The sequence below is a fragment of the Rhinatrema bivittatum genome, chromosome 3, assembly GCF_901001135.1.
Source record: "Rhinatrema bivittatum chromosome 3, aRhiBiv1.1, whole genome shotgun sequence".
NCBI lineage: Eukaryota > Metazoa > Chordata > Amphibia > Gymnophiona > Rhinatrematidae > Rhinatrema > Rhinatrema bivittatum.
The window spans coordinates 75,754,608-75,774,477 of record NC_042617.1 but is presented as its reverse complement, the minus strand read 5'-3'; the positions used below and the strand labels follow the sequence as shown (position 1 = coordinate 75,774,477).

At 40.6% G+C, this 19,870-nt stretch overlaps 1 protein-coding gene across 8 annotated transcripts in view; it reads left to right on the top strand.

Annotated features, from left to right (window-relative positions):
- FBXO11 (F-box protein 11) overlaps nucleotides 1–19,870 on the top strand; it is a 268,336-nt gene that overhangs the window by 47,121 nt on the left and 201,345 nt on the right. For 2 of the 8 annotated variants that reach the window (XM_029593386.1, XM_029593384.1), the window contains one exon: nucleotides 6,206–6,381. The exons of 5 other annotated variants lie outside the window; for them this stretch is intronic. The gene's annotated coding sequence lies outside the window, so the exon portion shown is untranslated. The remainder of the gene's footprint in view (nucleotides 1–6,205; nucleotides 6,382–19,870) is intronic. One more of the 8 variants, XM_029593385.1, reaches the window with a different exon arrangement.

Below are 19,870 nucleotides of genomic sequence, written 5' to 3'. Positions count from 1 at the left end.
CCCCAGATGTACCACATTATGGGTCTTGCTGCTACAGGTCTGCCTACCTGCCACCTTAGGAATCTTACAGCCATGTGCCTACTTGCCATGCTCTTTATATGCCACATTAGGGGTCTTGCTGCCCACCGCTTTGCCTACCTGCCATACCTAAGATGTACCTACCTTTCTCTACTGAGAAAACTGATCAGTATAATTTAATGACCAGTTTTCTCAGTGGAGAAAGGTAAGCAGTTCAGCACCTCAGGGATCTGTACTTGGGCCAGTGCTTTTTAATATATTTATAAATGATCTGGAAGGGGGAGTGATGAGATCAAATTTGCAGATGACACAGTTATTTAGAGTTGTTAAATCACAAGCAGATTTTGATAAATTACAAGAAGACCTTGCGAGACCGGAATACTGGGCATCCAAATGGCAGACACAATTTAATGTGGACAAGAGCAAAATGATGAACATAGGGAAAAGTAACCCATATTGTAGTTACACAATGTTAGGTTCCATATTAGGAGTTACCAACCAGGAAAAAGATCTGGGTGTCATGGTGGATGATACATTGAAATCCTCAGCTCAGTGTGCAGCAGTGGTCAAAAAAGCAAATAGAATGTTAGAAATTATTAGGAAAGGAATGGTGAATAAAACAGAATGTCATAGTATCTCTGTAACGTTCCATGGTGATTCTGCACCTTGAGTACTACATGCAGTTCTGATCATCGCATCTCAAAAAAGATATAGTTGCACTGGAAAAAGATCAGAGAAGGGTGACTAAAATGGTAAAGGGGATGGAATGGCTCATCTATGAGGAAAGGCTAAAGCGGTTAGGGCTGATCAGCTTGGAGAAAATCTACTGATTGGTATGAATACTGTGGAATTTTTTTTTTTTTTTTACTCTCAAATGTCTACAAACACTTTTATTACTACAGCATCACAGAAAATATACAACTTGTATCTAAAAAATCACAATCATTCCACATTCATACCTTAAAAACACTATATCAGAAAAAATGTTTCATATATGGTACAATGTCTATATCAAAATTATAACATTTATAAAAATATTTAAATTACATCACATCAATATATTCACCCTTCTCCTAAATGTAACCTCACACCTTTTCAAATCGTGTCGTTACAAAGAAGATGATAAAGTGAACAAATTCATAAGAAGTAGTTTGGATCGTTATATAAATGGAGATAAGTTACATCTACATCTTTAGTCGTCAATGAAAATTTGGGAGAAGAGAAGTCTTCGGGGAATTATATAAACTGTGTATAGTTACATCTTTAGTCTTCATTAGAATTTCGGGAATAGAAGTTTGGAAGAGGAAAACCTTTTGGGTTGTCATACAGGGAATAGAAATTTGGAAGCAGAAGTATAATATTCCAGTGAAGATATTATCATCTTTGTAGTAGACTTAATTAATCTTGCATAGGGCAACCAAATCGTACTATGGGAATGCTGACAAGATAGCACTACCAACGATATTCCCAATAATAATAGAGAATCAACTAGACTCAATATTTGACCATCATAATAGGCATCATCGTGTAGTACTTGTGACTTTAGTACTCTGCCTTACATATAATCATTGGGCATTGGTATTTTTACCTTGAAAACATTCGGGCATGAATTGACTTCTACAAACTAAAGATAAGTCAAGAATATGTGTAATTACACAAATGCAATGATATAATACCGGTATATATATTTTAAAGGTGGTGGATTTGCACTCATAGTAATACAAAAAGCTTAAAAAATAGTTTCTATTGACCAAAGATTATATATAAGGCAGAGTACTAAAGTCACAAGTACTACACGATCATGTTTGTAGTGACATGATTTGAAAAGAAGGGTGAATATCTTGATGTGATATGATTTAAATATTTTTGTAAATGATATAATTTTGTATCACAGATGAAAACATTTTTTTCTGATATAGTGTTTTTAAGATGAATGTGGAATGATTGTTATTTTTTAGATGCAAGTTGTATATTTTCTATGAAGCTATAGTGTTTGTAGAAGTTTGGTATGAATGTTGTGGATTTTTTGACTTTCACTCAGTGGATTCTCATGTAGTTTTATAGTTTTATATATTGAGTCACATGCAATTCCACCTGCATTAATTTGATTTACCTATTAGCTTGGAGAAAAGATAGCTGAGGGAGGATATGATAGAGGTCTATAAAATCATGAGGACTAGAGTAAGTAAATGTGAATTTACTCTTTTAGATAATAGGAGTAAGGGGCACTCCATGAAGTTAGCAAGTAACGGACGTAAAACAAATCGGAGAAAATTCTTTTTCACTCAATGTACATTTTAAGCTCTGGAATTCATTGCCAGTGAATGTGGTTAAGGCAGTTAGCATAGTTGTATTTAAAAAAGCTTTGCATAAGTATTCAACCTCTGTGCTGTGGAAGTTCTAAGTTTACACAGATTAAAAATATTGCCCTAATTGATTTACAAATGGCCATCTACCTGTGAAGCTGGAAAAAAAAAAAGTCAGCTTTTCTGGATAAAAGACCCCTCCCACCCTAATTCCATTACCATTGGTCAGACTATGAATCTGATTGAAAGCTGTGAGAATTAAGACCAAAGAGCATTCAAAGGAATTAGATAGTTAGAGACATACAATATAGGAAAAGGTTACAAAATAATATCCAAGTGCTTGGATATCCCAGTGAGCACTATTGGATTAATTGTGAGGAAATGGAAGCTGCATCATACCACCCAGACACTGCTTAGACAAGGCTGTCCCTCAAAACTCAGCATCAGAGCACAAAGGAGACTTGTGAGGGAAGCCACAGAGAGGTCAATAGTCACTTTGAAGGAGCTACAGAGTTCAGTGGCTGAGACTGGAGCGGAGGTGCATCAGTCAACCATATCAAGAGCTATGCGTGTAACTGGCTTGCATGGGAGGGTGGCTAGAAAGAAGTTATTACTGAAGAAAAACCACATCAAAGTACGTCTGGAGTTTTCCAGAAAGCAATAGTGACCCATCTAAAATATGGGATAAGGTTTTGTGGTTAGATGAGACAAAAATGGAGCTTTTTGGGCAAAATTTAAAATGCGATGTATGGCACAAACCTAACATTGCCCATTCCTCAGCAAACACCATCCTAACAGTAAAATATGTGGGTGGCAGCATCATGATGTGGGGATACTTTTCCTCAGTGGGGACTGAGCATCTTGTTAAAATTGAAGAACGGATGGATGGTTCAACATACAGGGAGATACTGTGAGACAACCTGCTTTAGTCTGCTTAAAAAACTAAAACTTGGGAGAAGTTCACATTTCGGCAGGACAGTGATCACAAGGCCAAAGCAACACAGGAGTGGTTGATCAACAAAAAGGTGAAGGTTCAGCAGTGGTCAAGTCAAAATCCAGGTCTCAATCCAATCGAGAATCTGTGGCACTAATTGAAAATTGCAGTCCATAAGTGTCATCAACCCAGCTGGAACAACCTGGATCAAATCTGCCAGGAAGAATGGGTAAAAATCACTTTCAAACAGTGTGCAAAGCTGGAAGGAATTTACCCCAACAGACTTAAAACTGTTATTGTAGCAAAAGGTAGTTCTTCCAGGTACTCGTCTGAAGGAGTTGAATACTTAGGCAAGTAGCATTTTTCAGTATTTTATTTTACAAAAAGTCAGGTAAATAATGAATTGTGACTTTGAAAATTTACTTAAAGAGCATACCGGTTTGCAATAAATATATTGTCTGGAACAATCTATGTAAGTGCCATTTGTAATCCACACAAATATTTTGACTTTTTTGGGTCAAATAATTTGCAAACCACTGTGTGTGTGTGTATATTTAGAAGGAAGATGAGTATACTGGGGGTTCTTATCCTTTCTCAGGGCCTCTATCTGCACCCCCCCAATATTAGAGTGAAGTTATAAGATCATGCCATACTAGGTCAGACCAAGAGTCCATCAAGCCCAGCATCCTGTTTCCAACAGTGGCCAATACAGACTACAAATACCTGGCAAGTACCCAAAAACTATATCCCATGCTAGTAAAAGCAGCAGCTATTTTCTAACTCATCTTGATTAATAGCAGGTAATGGACTTCTCCTCCAAGAACTTATCCAAACCTTTTTTAAATACAGCTACACTAACTGCACTAACCACATCCCCTGGCAACAAATTCCGAAAGAGTAAATAACCGATTCACATTTACCCGTTCTAGACCTCTCATAATTTTAAACACCTCTATCATATCCCCCCTCTCAGCTGTCTCTTCTCCAAGCTGAACAGTCCTAACCTCTTTAGTCTTTCCTCATAGGGGAGCTGTTCCAACTCCTTTATCGTTTTGGCTGCACTTCTCTGTACTTTCTCCATCGCAATTATATCTTTTTTGAGATGTGTTGACCAAAATTGTACACCGAATTCAAGGTACGAGCTCACCATGGAGTGATACAGAGGCATTATGACATTTTCCGTTTTATTCACAATTCCCTTCCTAATAATTCCTAACATTTTTTTTTGCTTTTTTGACTGACTGCTGCAGCACAGCCAACGATTTCAATGTATTGTCCACTTTGACGCCTAGATCTCTTTCCTGGGTGGTAGCTCCTAATTTGGATCCTAACATTGTGTAACTATAGCATGGATTATTTTTCCCTATATGCATCACCTTGCACTTATTATCCACATTAAAATTAATCTGCCATTTGGATGCCCAATTTTCCAGTCTCACAATCTATCACAATCTGCTTGTGATTTAACTACTCTTAATAATTTTGTATCATCTGCAAATTTGATTACCTCACACGTATTCCTTTCCAGATCATTTATAAATATATTGAAAAGCACGGGTCCTAGTACAGATCCTTCAGGCACTCCACTGAGAAAATTGTGCATTTAATCCTACTCTCTGTTTCCTGTCTTTTAACCAGTTTGTAATCCATGAAAGAACATCGCCTCCTATCCCATGACTTTTTACTTTTCTTAGAAGCCTCTCATGAGGAACTTTGTCAAATGCCTTCTGAAAATCCAAATACACTACATCTACAGGTTCACCTATATCTTACATGTTTAATAACCCCTTCAAAAAAGTGAAGCAGATTTGTGAGGCAAGACCTGCCTTGGGTAAAGCCATGCTGTATCCAGCAGCTGAGGAATAGAGAATCCCAAGAGTAATGGACTGGTCTAGGACGACTCAAGGAAAGAAAATGTATCAAGTAAAAATAATTTTAACCTTATTGTGCAACAATGCAGCTGTATTGAGCTTGTCCGCTCATAGATCGCATTGAAAACTGACCTCAAAATGACCAAAAAGCTGAAAAAAATGCAAAAAGATTACGAGTAAAATATTTTTCTATGGCTCCTAAAAATGTTCACTGGCACCCAAAACATTTTTCTCAATATTATTCCATCACTGGGCCTATGCATTTGTTAATCTCCCAGAAGAATTAAGTATGAGATGAAAATGTCCATAAAATAACTCTTGCCTTGAGGATAAAAGAGGGTTGACTCAGGAGTCTTTACAGAGCTAGTTGTGGATATTGGAACTAGCCTACCCATGAAGGTGGCGGAGACGAGGACAGTATGTAAATTCCAAAAAGCATGGGATAACCCCAGCGGATCTCTGAGGGAGTGGTAGGGATTGTAAAGATGAATGTTTGGTTGGGATGGGCAGACTAGATAAAGCAGTATGGTCTTTTTCTGCTTTAATGTTATGTTTCTGTGTTTGTTTCAAGAGGTCATATTTTTTTCAAAGGTTAACTACTTCTACTGCTCCAAGTCTTGAGGCATAGCAATGTGTTCTGATGTCTATGTTTATATAGCTTGTTTATTACTTGTAACTGCTGTAATGCTGCTGATGGGATGGGCTATTCTGCTGTGGATGAATTCAGCCATTCTGGAGCGTGTTTACCAGTTGGGAAAGTTGTTACTGTTTCACTGAATGTATATTTATGACCACAATAGTTTATACATTACCATATTTCTGGAATGTATAGCCCTTAATCTGTAATCATTTAAGAGTGACTCATAGTTATAGCTATGTTTGACATAACTAACTTTGCTAATACTTGAATTTGTCTATAAACTTTAGTTTGTATGAAAAACTTAGCCCTTTCAAAATTAAACTTGGCACTATTATGTTATTGCATTAGAATACAAATTTAATGTTAGGTGACCTTTTGTCACTGGGATGCCTGAAGGCACATACATATTTATGATGTTCTCTCCTCTCCATTTCAGGGCTTGCTGCTGCTTCTTCTGAATTTATTATATTGAGCGTCCTGGCAGGAAAATGGGAGTCATTGACCCTGTCCTGCAGGTATCAGAGAGCTGACAGAGGGAGCTTAGTCTCCTGCTTCCCTGCTGGCAAGTGAGGACCACTTTTATTTAAAGCCCAAGAAAGCTTGAAAGAGAAGGTATCTTTTGTTGCGCCTCCTTTGTACTCCTAGGGGAATTCAGCATCAAAAAATCAAATGTTCTATGCCAAAATATTTTAAATTCTAAATGCACAAGTTTTTAAAATTCTGCAAATTGTATTTTTCAAAATATAATCATTGTCTTTGAGTAATAACTTTTCTGTATTCTAGTTTAAATTGTTACTCAAATGCATAATTTTACATTTAAAACGAAACAAATTTTTTGGCACAGAATTCCCCAGGACTACTATAATAGTTCACTATAAGGCAGTAGACCATTTTCCTCGCCAGCTCATTATTACCATTTTCTCTCTTCCTAGTCTCTCCATCAGTCTGTCTCCTATCAAACCCATCTCCACCATTCTTTCTTTCTCTTCCTTCCAGCCTATCTTCCCTGTTCTTTCTTAGTCCCTCTGAAGGTTGTCTTTGCCAGTCTCCCCAAATCCATCTGTTCCACCCCCCACCACAGCCTGCCCTTTCCAGTTTTTCTACTCTTGCCCATTCCCACCAGACTTTCTTTCCTCCTAGCCCCTTTCCAACACAGCCTCTAAACCCAAACTAACCTACCCCCAACAATCTCATACCTTTTTTTTCTTTTCTCAGATTCACTCACTCCCCCACCACCCTCCTCCTGTCCTGGCTGTTAGGATTACAGAGCAACATACCTTCCAGCTGCCATCTCCAACTTCCATTGATTCCGTTCTTTCGTGTTTGAAGAGCGTGCATGATGTGCAGGATTCATGTTGTTCAAAGGACGAGGCATGGCAGTGAGAAGCGGCAGCTGGCAGGAGGCAGATAGTTGCTCTGCAATTCTTCAAGCTGGGAATGGATCTGGATAGTTCTGGATGGTGCTCCAGTGTGTCAGCAGTGCTGCATTGTGCCACACTGTGCCACATTCTTGCTCATTGATCTATATGGACCACTGCTTTTTGTCTTAGATCCTGCATGGGCTGCCCAAATTCTGTGGGAAGGATTATACATTTTGCAGGGGAGGGTATTTTTGTACTAGTTCTGCATTATGCAGAATTCCTCCAGAGCAAATGAAAAGTGGACAAAGAAAGAAGCTGTTAGTTTGAGTTCAGTATCTTGACTGCTACCATGTTGGGAAACACTAAGAACTAATTAGTCTTAAGAAATGCTCTTAAAGTCGCTTTGGTGGTCTGATCTGTGGCAAGCACTGTGCACTGCCATTCAGAGGGTTCCTGGTTCAATTCCCAAATTGGGTATGCTGTATTCCAGGCTAGCTACAGCTGGGGATGCTGCACAAGCATGTTTTTAGCTCTTGGTGTGAAGGGAGCGATGGCCCTTGTTAAGGGAGACACATGGTGGCTGAATTCAGAGTCCATGAGACAGGTTTCCAGAAGCAGCCCTGTTGCATGGCTCCTGGCCTCCAAACTGTTGCTGCAGTGTCCAGATTAGGAATTGGGGGTAGGGAAATCCTATTAAACAACGGGGAGGGGAAGGGGGGAATCCTTGAGTAGCTGCAAGCGAAGACTCATGGTGCCAGAATCCCAGCAATTGTTCCAGTTGTGCTGAAATAAAAAAAAAAAAAAGAGGAAGAACTGGGTCTTAAAAATTAGCTGTGACGATGTTTCCCCACTCTTTGAAGTTTGTTGCACCTTGCTGTTAAAGTCCAAGGATAGTGCTTTCTTCCTATTCCAGAACACATTTTTCTGGCAGCAGAAAATGTGAAGAAAAGGAGGACTTAAATGGCTTGCAGAAGCAAAGCAAAATTTGAACACTGGTATCTGTAGAGCCTTTCTCTTTGTATAGAGTTGCAGTGATAGAACTGGAAGAAAAGGGGCAGAGTGCAGAATTAGAGCAGTGACAAAAAGACTTGCAGTATGTACCTATTTTTTACTATTTCTAAAATGATTTTTTCTTTTTAGTGTGCCTAATTTTGATACCATAAAGCATGATTGCTTAGAAAAACTTATCCTGCTCTACTGATGCTTTAAATGCCATACTTTGTTGGTTCAACTATTTTTACTCAAGGTTACCTTAGGTGACTTGCTGAGTACATATTTGAAGATTGGTGGGCTGTAATCTAATCCATTTGATTTATTTTGGTTAAACTTTTTTTTAGATACAGTTGGACAAGTAATATTTTCTGTAGTGATCATGACATAAGATGGAGTTTTCACATTGGCTGTTTTCTTGCTTCAATATGTGACTAATACATTCTGCAGTCAGCTTAAAGCTACTGTATTACTGGCTGAAGTTAATTGGTAGAAAAGTGCTTACAACTAGAAATATGATACAACCAACATCAGTTTTTGGCAGTCGTACACTGTTTGTCTTGGAAATTTTGCATCCCTTTCCCTTAAATGGACCCAAACCTACATAGATTTATAATTTGCAAATATCAGTTGTAGCTTTCTAACAATAGAAATTTGTTGACCTACTGCTGTTTGCTGTGATTCCAACCGATGTCTCCTTTGTCAGTTTCAAACTGTAAAAGTAATAATATAGTTGAAGGCAGAATTTTGTACATATGTATATAAAAGACTGATTGGAGTACCTGTAAACAATAGATTGACTTTTAAGTTAAGTGTACTGTCTTCTTGACAGTGGATAGCTCTGTGACTGTTCATCTTTTGTATTTATCTGTGATACTTTCTTCCAAACCACCATTATACGACTTAAAACCAAGTGCAAAGGTGGTAATATATTGTAACCAAATAAAGGTCACATCAAAGTGAAAATGTGGTGAAAAGAACATGTTAGAGGAAGTGCAGCTGAGAATTGCATTACTAATGATCCAATCAAAGATAAAATGTAATTTACTAGATACGTTGTTAGTGTAGTGATTGTCTTCCATGTTTTAAAAACTGATCTTTGCTATTATTCTTCAGTAGAAATAATGATTTTGGGGTCAATTTTCTCCTGGGGATTTTGCTATTAGTGTCTGAATATTGGATTTTCTTCTGTCATAAAAGGGGATAATTTGTCTATACTTCATGCTGTTTTGGAAGAGTTAATATGATCAGCTGAGCCCACAAAAATATATTTTGATTGCACAGGTAGTGATATGAACTTCTCTCATTAGGCTTGGCTCCATCTCTGGGCCTGCTCAGAAACTGTTATTCACCCACTTGAATACATGGGTTTTATTTGTCTCACGGTGGCTAGAGTAAGTTGGAGTGGATTTTTTCTTTATTTTTTTCCTGTCAACAGATTGAAAATCATGAAAACTGGGCTTTGCTACCTTGCATTTCCCTTTTTTCTATTCTAGTCTATTACAACGGAATAGAACAAGTCAAAGTTTTGAAACACTCATTTTTTGAGTCATTCCTCAATGCTTTTAAAGCAACATTGCTATCATCACAACACTTAGATTGGACTGAAACTAAAGTATTTTTTTCTAACAGGCAAGCATCCCAGGAAACTAGCTTAACCATGCTTGTTTCCCTATCCTCCCTAGCATTCATGCATCATTACATTCACTATCATGCACGCAAAGTGCCTGTACCTGCATTGTGCATATGTGCTCACACTCCAGCACTCGGAGCTATCATTCATGCTCTCACATCACTAAAACTTTGCTAAAGTCTCAAGTGACCAGTTCCTGGCCAAACCAGGAGGTCATTATTTGATCCTTACTTTTCTTGACCTATCCTCTGCTTTCAACACTGTTGATCACCACCTACTCCTTTAGACACTGTCTTTACTTGGGCTTTGGGACTCTGTTCTGTCTTGTTCTTTTCATACCTCTCCTATTGCACTTTTAGTATACACTGCTGTTGCTGCTGTAATGGATCCCATTATCAATTGGTATGCCTCAGGGCTCTGTCTTCAAATCTTCTCTTTGATTTTCCTCTTATGGATTTCAATACCATCTTTATGCTGATGATTCCAGATATATTTCTGTACACCAGAAATTTCTCCAGGAAATCTGTCATAAATCTCAATCTGCTGCCCGGATGTCCATCGGGCCAAGACAGACCTTCATAACTCCCTATCTTTCTTTGTTTCTGCATCCTCCTGATCCCCTCAGCCCATACATTTTGGGGGTCATCTTTAACGCCTCTTTCTTTATCTTTGCACATCCAAAACATTGCTAAAACACACAGGGGCTGATTTTTAAAACAAAAAACAGCAGCAAAAAAAACCCCAAACCTGAGCTCCTAAATTTAGAAGCTTAAATTAGGTGCTTATTTTCAGCCAAACTTGGGGGCCTAAGGTTTTTCAGCTGAAAATGAACATAAATTTAGGCTTAAATGTAGGAATACTATTCATTTTCCTACATTTAAGGGACTAAATTAGGTGCTTAGTTTTGAAAATCAGTGCTAAGCTCCTAATTTTTTCTCCTTACATTAACTACATCCCTATTGCTTCCCAATTTATAGGATCCTAATGCACCTAGGAGTCTAAATTTAGATAGCCTTAAGACATCATCTTAAGACTAATTTAGGAGCCTAACTCCAAAATTTAAGAACTTAAGCACTGAAATTATGGGGATAATTTTTAATCTCTTCCTTTCTTAACACTCCCAAAATCCTATTCACACTATTATGAACTCCTGCTTATGAATTTTGTAATCCGCTTTTCATAGGTCTCCCATAGAACCATCTCTTTCCACTACAGTCTATTCAAAATTTAGCTGCATGACTTATCTTCCACCAGTGTCGCTACACCCATATAATCACTTTTTTCAAGCCACTACTTCCTCTTCGTCCTGCAGACCAGTCCAGATAAGTGGGTTATGCTCTTGCACTAGCAGGTGGAAAAAGAGAACACTTTCCTTTTCTGCCATCATCTGAACCTATATATTCTTGGATAGGAAGATAACCTACTACTACTACTACTTTTTCTTAACATTTCTATGGTGCTACACAAAGTACGCAGCACTGTACAAACATACAAAAATACAATCCCTGCTCAATAAAGCTTACAGTTTAATTAGACAAATATACAGGACAAGAGACGGGGTATTTCATGAAGCAAGTCAATGGTTAAAAAGAAAAAGTTAGTTAAGACTAAAAAAAGACAATCAGGCATAAGATTTAAAAGTGGTTTCAAAAAGTGGATTTTCAGATGGATTTAAACATGGCAAGAGAGGGAGCATGATGCACCAATTCAGGAAGACTATTTCAAGCACACTGCACAGCCAGGTGGAAAGAACAGTGTCAGGAATTGGCAGTAGAAGAGAAGAGCACAGATAGGAGTGACTTATCTGACTTACGGAGTACACGAGGAAGGGTATAGAGAGATATGAGAGGTAGTGAGGTGCTGCAGAGTGAAGGCATTTGTAGGTGAGAAAGATGAGCTTGAATTGTATGCAGGAGTGGATAGAGAGCCAATGCAGTTATTTAAGAAGAGGGGTTATGTGAGCAAAGTGACTTTGGTGAAAGATAAGTCATGCAGCTGAATTTAGGACAGATTGCGGTGGAGACAGATGGCTTGCTGGGAGACCTGTGAGGAGCAGGTTGCAATAGTCCAAGCGGGAGGAGATGAGAGAGAGGATAAGGGTTCTGGTAATGTGTTCAGAAAAGAGAGGACAGATTTTGGCAATGTTAAAAGAAACAGCATGTGTTAGTGTTTTGGATATGCATAGAGAAGGGGAGAGAGGAGTCGGAGAGATCTCTAAGGTTTAAGCGCTAATGGGACCGGGATGACGACCTTGTTATCCACAGAAACAGAGAGGGGAGGAAGGGGGGAGGTGGGCTTGGGGGGAAAAGATAAGGATCTCAGTCTTGGTCATGTTGCGTTTAAGGTGGCGGCAAGACATCCAGGCAACTATGTTAGACAAGCAGGCCAAGATCTGGGACTGGATTTCTGGTGAAATTTCTGGTGTACAAAGATAGATCTGGAAGTTGTCAGCATAAAAATGGCAGTAGTTCTCTGCCTCAAACTAATGGGGGCTGCTCTGGGACAGCAAAAAGAGTGGAGAAGGAGATAATCCTAATGAGCTGGGCAGAGGTACACTTCAATGGCTTGATGACAAGACACACAGCAGGAATGGGCAACCTGGAGGCGGACTCTGTCAGTACAAATTTAGACTTGGGGGATGGACGCTAGTGGAAGAGACCTTTTATGATGGAGATAGCTGCATAGGGACAGCTCCACTTGGATCCCATGATGACCCGAGGGTACACCAATGCCAAGAAATTCGAGAGTCAAGCCTGGGAAAATTGTATAAGGTGGATAGACCATGGTCACTGGAAGAGCTGCTGTACATGTTTCTGCCATGACTGATGATAGCAAGGATGTTCAGGAGCCTCGATGCTTGGGTAATTTTAGTAGCACTGGACTGGCCTGGGCACTTGTGGGAGTAGGACGAGGCTTCTCACAAAAACAGGGGGCTGCTCCTTTAAGGCCCAGTGGTGATGGATTGCCTTATGGAAGAGACTGAGTAAACAAGGGCATTTGGAAGCAGTCGTCTCAATGTGTTTATGGGCGAGGAAATGCATCCCTTGCATGTAGCAGAGCCTGGAAGATGTTTAAAGCCTGGTGTAGAAAAGTGGGTAGTTCACTGTTTAAGGCACAGACAGGGTTGATCTTAAAATATCTACAGGAGGGTCTGGCAAGTGGCTTACATTAAGCTCATTATAGATGCAGGTAGCAGCATTGACATGTTATAGAGGCCAGGTGATGGGAATCTCAATAAGTTCCCATCTGGACATAGGGGATGCCTCAAGGAAACATGCTATCTTACACACAGTGCTAGTGTGGGACCTAAACCTGGTTTTGAGTGCCCCTATAATAAGGTGGATCAAGGAATTGATCACGGTAGCCTAAATTGGAGCAGGCAGACAAGTGCCACCCAAGCTGAACGCTTGTTTGACAAGAGCCTAGGCCTTGTCCTGGCAGAATATTAATTTCCCCACAGGAAATTTGTAAAGCATTATAAATTGGATCTACATGCAAGAGAGGACTCAGTAGGAGAGTTCTAGGGGTTACTGAAGTCTTATCCCACCAGGTTAGACACTGCTTGGGCATGTCCCACTTGTTTGGACTGGTCTGGCAGGATGAAGAGGAAGGAGAAATTTAAACTAACCTGCTAATTTGCTTTCCTTGAATCATGACAGACCATTCCAGAACCACTTGGGAAAGTAAAGTTAAACTAGTTATTTCATTATAATAATTTTATTTATTATTTTTTGGCTTTTGCTCTGTCCTTTGCTAATCTAAAATGCACACAACCCTGAAATGAGGAAGAATATATACAGTTAATTAGCTCCATACTGAATTATAAGGTGAAGGTGATTCTGGGAGAGGAAAAATTGGAGAACCTGATTGTAGATGAGTACATAAATTGTTTATTTTTTCTCTCTTCCTCCTAGCTACTTGTCCTTGTATAGAAGAGGGTGAAGTAGAATCGGCATATAGGGAAAAGCTAGGGAAAGAGGCTACTGGCAAGTTATCTTGCTATCTCAGAATATATAGGCTCAGATGATGTCAGAAAAAGAAGTTATTCTCTGACTCCAGCTGTTGGTGCAAGAGTGCAACTCACTTGTCTGGACTGATCTGTCAGACTCAAGGAAAAGAAAGGGTAAGTTTACATTTCACGGTTTCCCTATCTGTTCCTGCATATGATTCATGCTTCTCCTACTCACTTTCAAGTGCATGCATTACCTCTTTTTCCTTATCTCTCCCTATATCCTTCTTCATGAATTCTGTTCATCAGGCCCTTCTCCTCCATTGCCAATTCCATATATTGTCCTTTCCACCTTTGTGCTCCATATGCTTGGAATAGACTTCTTGAGTCAGTGTGTCATGCTCCATCTGACAACCTTCAACTTTAGTTGAAGGCTAAATTTAAATCTTAATTCCTGTTTATCATGATCACACCCTTGTTGGTTTTAGCTATTTTCCATAATAAATGAAACTCTCTAAATTTGTCTTGTTTAGTCCGGGATAGATTGTGAACTCTACAAAGAAGGGACTCTTTCTTATGTATAATTATAGAACACTTTGTAAGTGTAGTAGTAGTAGTAAAGGTGCACACAATGAGTGCATAATAAAACGGCATACCAAATAACATCTCAGGCTTTGGACTCTGAGTGGTGATATGTATTGACCTGGAAGCGAACTACTCAATCTGAGGAGTTCTTACTTAATGTAAATACTATAGCATATAGCATATAGTATTTACATTAAGAACATTGTAAAGCCCCTTGCTGCTTTGCAAAGCCTCTTGTTGCATCAAGTTAATTGTAAACCTGTATCCCCCTTCCGGCCATTGCCTCTCGCTCACTTATGTATAGTACCTTTTTTACTTGATTTTCCTGTTGCTGCATTTTGTCACTTGTTCCTTGTAAAGCTTCTTGCTGCATTAAGTTACCTGTAAACCGAGGTGATGTTCCCAATGTAACTCGGTATATAAATATGCTTAAATAAAAAAAAATAAAATAGCATATGATTTACTAGAATTTTGTTAGTGGGTAATATCAAATATTTTATTTCTAAGGAAAACATTATACACATCCCATACTAACTTATATAATTTCCCTGATGTAATAAGGTGTGCTTAGCAGAGTTTCTTGTAGTTGTGCATATATTTTTTTGTGCGCAGACTGTACTCTTGATACAGCAAGGAGTTTTATGCACAAAAGTGCACACCAAGAATGTGTGTACAGGTTAGTGCTCTTGCATGGATATCTCATGCTCATTAAGGCAATCTTCCACCGGGGGGATCGGGGCATCCACTGTTCCCATTGATGCTGTGGAGGCTGCTATCAACCCAGTCGAGGTCGCCATCGAGGCCCCCGTCGATCCATCGATGCAGTCGTCGACGCCTCCATCAATACTGTTGAAGCCGCCATCAATACCTCCATTAATGCCTTAGTGCCCTCAACTAACAAATGCTCCATACTTCAGGATCTCAACCAGAGCCCCCGTGTAATCCTTGGGCGAAAAACAATGCCAGGAGCACTAGAGGCACAGTGACTGTCCATCACCGATGCCATCCAGGACAGCGGTGGCATCTTCCTTGGTGCTGGAGAATGACCGGGCTGAGCACAGAGGGAAACATTGTTGCCGGCACAGACAGGGTTTCGCGTTCGGTGCCGGCATCGATGTCCATCAAGCCAGTTGTGAAGCGGGCCCGGGTACGGGTACAAGAGTCTCCATGCTCTTCTGCACCCGAGACGTTCCCCACCGACACTGGTGCAGAGTACTGAGCCACCACAGATCCATGTGGAATTGCCAGTAACGCCTAGCCTGCCTCCCCCTGTAGCTGCATTACCTATACTAACTTCCAGGGAGGGAGCTGGGCGTCCTTGTCCGCCAGGCTGTCCTCGATGCCTTCCGGAGTCTACAACCTCATACCGGCACCAACACCGGAGCCATCGATATTCGCACCATTGCGACACAGCGAGTCTGTGTCGCACCATTGCGACACAGACTCGCTGCACTCATCGGTACCCTACCAACGACAGCCTAAGTCATTGACGCCGACTCGTCCTTCTGAGCCTCCACGGGCCCCTATACCTATCCCAGGATCCTCAAAGTGCGATGGGGACTCTAATCCCGCTTTGGCACCGATCCCATCGAGACCTAAACCATCCTCCTCTTGGAGCTTTCTCCAACAGAAGAGTGGAGACGATCCCTCCAAATGACATCTCCTTTGCCACTTTTTGTAAAGGAAATGTCTGAAACCATCCCTTTCGACCTGGTTACTAAAGAGGACCAGAAGTTTTTGGGAGGGTCTAGGTTGTAAAATCTTCCGGGGATCCATGTTGGCGTCACATATTGCTGTTTACCAGCTATGTTTGACACAACACCAAGGGAACCTCACTTCCATCAACATGAAGTTCGAACAACATGTGATTGCTTCGAAACGTCCTCCCGTTACCAGCAACAAGAATCGGTGCTAGATGGTGAACCTGGCTTACGGCCCCTGATTTACGGCCCAAAGTCCAAGATAAACTAGCTGATCTGCCATGCACCGCAGATCATCTCTTCGTGCACAAGGTCCAGCAGACAGTGTCTCAATTGCAAGACCACCGTGAGACCCTGCGACAGCTCTCTACGTTTCTTGCAAATTCTCCCTCCTCGGCTAGAAAACCAGCAAAGAGGGATGCTAGAAGGACCTTTTACCGCTCACATGAATATTATCCAGCTCCCGCGTGAGACCAACCAGTCCACTTCAAAAAGCACGTACATGTGAAGAACTGATATCCAGATCCAGGATTTTGAAACCTTGCCAGAGAACAGAATGGTCCATCCTACTGAGGACCAGGGCTCGGGACACCGTTCCCCAGACACAGCAAGGCAGAGGATCTTAATCCTGCTATTTCCTACTTCCAAGGAAAACAGGCGACCTCCGCCCATCCTGGACCTCACAAATCTCAAGAAATTTCTTCAGAAAGAAAAGTTTAGTATGGTGTCTCTTGGCACCATGCTTCCCTTACTACAAAAGGAGGTTGACTCTATTCTCTGGACCTTCAATACGCTTCATAGTGAGTCAACAGCACTTTCAATACCAAGTTCTGCCATTTGAATTAGCTTTGACACCTCGTGTATTACACCAAATGCCTAGCAGTGATTGCCGCTCATCTACGAAAAAAACAGCATTCATGAGTTTCCTTACCTGGACGACTGCCTGATAAGGAGATATTCCAAACAAGAAGCTCTAATTTCTCTAAGACTCACTATAAATCTACTAAATTTGCTGGGATTTCTGATCAACTACCATAAATCCCATATGGATCCGTCTCATCTCCTTGCCTCCATCGGACCAGATCTGGGTACTACAATTCAAAAGGCCTTCCTGCCCAATAACCGCGCAGACATCCTCAAACTGTCCACATCTCTGAGCGCATGCAACATAGCCTCAGCCCATCAGTTCTTACCATGTCACTGATCCAGTAACCAATTTCTCAGGTGACCTTAGCCACAGTCGCATCCATCTTGGGTTGGGGAGCTCATATTAACAACCTCCAAACCCAAGATGTGTAGATTCTGCTGGATGAACAGTCTCAGATCAACTTCCTGGAGCTTCTAGCCATACGTTATGCCTTCAAACACTGCCTCTCACACAAAACTGTGTGGATACAGACAGACAACATAGTGGCAATGTGGTACTCGAACAAGCAGGGATGCACAGGCTCTTATCGGCTCTACTAGCAAGTCGCGCAGATCTGGGCCTGGGCCTGTTAGATAAGTGGCCCGGAGATGCACACTCCATGCATCTCCGGGCCACTTATCTAACAGGCATACCGAACGTATTAGCAAACCATCTCAATCGATGTCTCCATCCCCCAAGTTGTCTCTGAACCCATGTGTAGCGAGCAAAATATTCTAGCGATGAGGTCAACCAACCATCAACCTCTTTGCATCCGAAATGAACCACAAAGTGGACAGATTCTGCTCTCTACATAGGCAACGACACGCATTAGCCATGGATGCCTTTGCTCGCCCCGGAACAAAGGCCTCCTATATATGTCTCCTCCAATACTGCTCATAGCCAAAAAACTCTCGTGAAGCTATAGCAGGACAGGAGTTTAATGATTCTCATAACCCCGTACTGGCCTTGACAAGTATGCCTGTCCACAGCTCAATCTCATAACACAAAATCACGGCTATTTATTTATTTTATTTATTTAGTATTTTTATATACCGGCATTCGCGAGAATAGTTCACATCATGCTGGTTTACATTTAACAAGGGGTGTAAAATGAAAATAACATAGAACTGTAACAAGTGAGGAGAAACTCTGCAGTTACAATAAAACAGGGATGTTTAAAACTGGGAGAAGGAGAAAAAGGTGAGAGGAATTTAACAGAAGAGCAATTATTTACAATTGATTACAGTCGTCTAAGAATGTCTGACTGTGGTTGTCGGAGAATTAGGGATCAGTTGTGGTCTGGGAAGGCTTGCTTTAACAACCACGTCTTAAGCCTTTTTCTGAAAGTTAGTAGGCACGGTTCCTGTCGAAGATCCGGTGGGATGGAGTTCCATAGCGGTGGTCTGCGGTAGAGAAGGCCCGGTCTCTAAAGGTTATATGTTGAGTAGTTTTGGTGTGTGGTACATGTAGAGATTCTCTGTAAGCCTCTCTGATGGGTCTGGTGGAGGTATGTTTTCTGAATGGGATTTGTAGGTTGAGTGGCGCATGGTGATGGATGGCTTTGTAGACAGTGGTAATTGACTTATGTATGATTCTGTAGTGAATTGGCAGCCAGTGTAGGTCTTTGAGGATGGGAGATATGTGTTTGTTTGTCAATATTCTGGCTGCCGTGTTTTGGACCATCTGAAGAGGTTTGGTGTGAGACGAGGGGAGACCTAATAAGATACCGTTGAAGGAACCTCCATCAATCCAACATTGACTCTCACCCTTCGACCTCTTCCCCTATCCCTTCCCCCCTCCCCGTTTCCAGTCCCTGCCCTGACACCACCCCACCGACATCACCCCACCCCTGCTCACCTCCCCATGTCTCCTCCTCCCAGATATATTATGTTAATAATCGCCTAGGATAAATCTCTGTTTATATCTCGCTACTATATTGTTTTCGTTAATTTTATCACTCTCCAGTTGTTATCGTTTAAAATCTTTCCTGTCTTCCATCTCCCATGTTTTCGCTCCCTGTTTAATGTAACTTTACCTTTCTACTTAGTTGTTAAATTGGTTTCCCCCTGTTCTATTGTAAACCGGTACGATAAGACCTCGTCTTGAGTATCTGTATAGTAAAAGAATTTAAATAAATAAGATAGTTACAGTAGTCTATCTTAGAGAAGATTATTGCTTGCAGAACTGTTCTGTAATCATGAAAGTGGAAGAGTGGTTTTATTCTTTTCAGGACATGTAGTTTATGAAAACAGTCCTTAATTGTTTGGTTAATGAATGATTTTAGGTTTAAACGGTTATCAATAATAACTCCTAAGTCTCTTGCTTGTGAAATGTGAAGGTTGGCTGGTGGATTCGTAGTGATTTTGCTGTTTTCAGGGGATATAAGAAGGAGTCCGCTTTTTGAAGAGTTTAGTATTAAGTTTAAGCTGGTAAGGAGGCAGTTGATTTCTTGAAGGCAGTTTTCCCAGAATTCCATTGTTTTTGTAATGGATTCTTTAAGAGGGATCACGATCTGGACATCGTCAGCGTATAAGTAGTGTTTTAGCATTGGGAGTTGGGAGTAAGCTGTGTTAGGAGGTTAGTGACTTTATTATGGAAGAAGAGTGCCAACTCTTCTGCTTTTGATTGAGCTTGGTTAAATGGAATATCGGGAATATTGATTTGTGTTAAATTGGAAACGTATGCAAAGAGGGCTTTCAAGTCGAAGATGAGATCATGTATCTTATGAGCATAAAAGTCCCTTTTTGCTTTTAAAGTGGAGCTCTTGTAGAGGTGAAGGGTGAGTTTGTAGACAGATAGGGTGGTGGGGGATGGTACTTTACGCAATTTACTTTCTTTCTGACGTAGACTCTGTTTGAGTTTTCGGAGGTCATTAGTGAACCAAGGTTGTCTTTTGGATGCGTTGTGTTTGAGTTTTTTTGTTGCAAGTGGACATAGTTTGTTTGCTACCATCTCTGTTATGTTAGACCAGGAGTG